The sequence below is a fragment of the Impatiens glandulifera genome, chromosome 8, assembly GCF_907164915.1.
Source record: "Impatiens glandulifera chromosome 8, dImpGla2.1, whole genome shotgun sequence".
NCBI lineage: Eukaryota > Viridiplantae > Streptophyta > Magnoliopsida > Ericales > Balsaminaceae > Impatiens > Impatiens glandulifera.
In genome coordinates, this window is record NC_061869.1 from 10,230,016 (window position 1) to 10,231,947 (window position 1,932).

At 29.1% G+C, this 1,932-nt stretch overlaps 1 non-coding gene across 1 annotated transcript; it reads right to left on the reverse strand.

The window, feature by feature from the left end:
* Window positions 1–1,410: 1,410 nt before the first annotated feature.
* On the reverse strand, window positions 1,411–1,482 carry TRNAH-GUG. The gene has a single exon. It is a non-coding gene; the product is annotated as a tRNA-His (tRNA).
* Window positions 1,483–1,932: the final 450 nt, after the last annotated feature.

A 1,932-nucleotide genomic window follows, 5' to 3' on the forward strand; every position in this document is an offset into this window, starting at 1 on the left:
CATGGGAAGTTTGTTTAAGTTAGGTTTATTCGAACCGGTCTTGAATTTATCTAACACTTAGTTAAGATCAAGATCATTTGACACTTAAATTACCTTAATATATTAAAATTTAGACCAATAAAAAATGAAATATGGCTATTGGGATTCGAACCAACAATGCATTAGTAGTAGGACTTAAAATATTTGATCACTTAGTTAAGATCATTTACATTTATGTGTTAATTAGACCAATAAAAATAGAAGTTTGACACTTAGTTAAGATTATTGACACTTAAATTACTTTAATGTGTTAATTAGACCAATAAAAATGGATGTGTGGCACTTAGTTAAGATTTTTGACAATTAAGCTACTTTGATGGGTTAATTAGACCAATAAAAATGGATGAGTGTCTGTTCTGATTAGAGTCCATCTCTCCATGGCCATAACGTGAAATTCTTACCACTAAACTACAACCATATTTGATCTCTCAGTTAAGATCATTCAACTTAAGTTATCTTAATTTGTTAAAATTTAGACGTATGAAGAAGAAGTGTGGCGGTTGAGATTCGAGCGTCAATACATTTGTAGTAGGACTTAAAACATTTGATACAATGTATTTTTAGTAAGAATTAAAATATTTGATCAGTTAGATAAGCTCATTGACACTTAAGTTACTTTGATATGTTAATTAGACCAATAAAAATGGGAGTTACTTTGATGTGTTAATTAAACTAATAAAAATGGGAGTGTGACACTTAGTTAAGATCATTGATACTTAAGTTACTTTAATGTGTTAATTTGACCATTAAAAATGGAAGTGTAACTAGTGGGATTCAAGCCTAGGTCTTCACGACCACAACGTAAAATTTTTACCACTAAACTACAACCACATTTAATATTTGAATTAAGATAATTGACACTTAAGTTATCTTATTGTGTTAAAATTTAGATGAATATAAAAGGAAGAGTGGTGGTTGAGATTCGAGCTCATCAATGCATTTTAGTAGGACTTAACAAATTTGATATCTTAGTTAATATCATTGTTAAAATGACCAATAAAAAATAAAATGTTGTTATTGGGATTCGAATCAATCAATGCATTAAAACATTTGATATGTTAGTTAAGATCATTGACACTTAAGTTACTTTGATGTATTAATTAGATTAATAAAAATAAAAGTGAAAATGACCAATAAAAAATAAAATGTTGTTATTGGGATTCGAATCAATCAATGCATTAAAACATTTGATATGTTAGTTAAGATCATTGACACTTAAGTTACTTTGATGTATTAATTAGATTAATAAAAATAAAAGTGTGGCACTTAGTTAAGATCATTGACACTAAAATTACCTTAATGTGTTAAAATGACCAATAAAAAATGAAATGTGGTTATTGGAATTCGAATATTAGACCAATAAAAATAATGTGTGGCTGCTGGGATTCGAGCCCAGGTCTCCACGGCCACAACGTGGAATTCTTACCACTAAACTACAGCCACATTTGGTCTCTCAATTAATATCATTAACACTTAACTTATATTAATGTGTTAAAATTTAGACAAATGAAAAAAGAAATATGCATGTTGAGATTCGAGCTCATCAATATATTTTTAGTATGACTTAAAACATTTGATCACTTAGTTAAGATCATTCACTTAATGTGTTAATTAGACCAATAAAAATAGAAGTGTGGCACTTAGTTAAGATCTTATCAGATGAAAATTTAAAACAACCCCGCAGTAATCAAACTAATTGTCCCGTTTAAGTAGTTTTCCCTAGTTTAACCGGGAATGGTAGTAAAAAAAATCCCCAAATAAAATGGGACAATTATCATCCTTAATCATTGACACTTAAGTTAATTTATGTGTTAATTGGACCAATAAAAATAGAAGTGTGACTGCTGGGATTTAAGCCCAGGTTTCCACGACCACAACCTGGAATTCTTACCA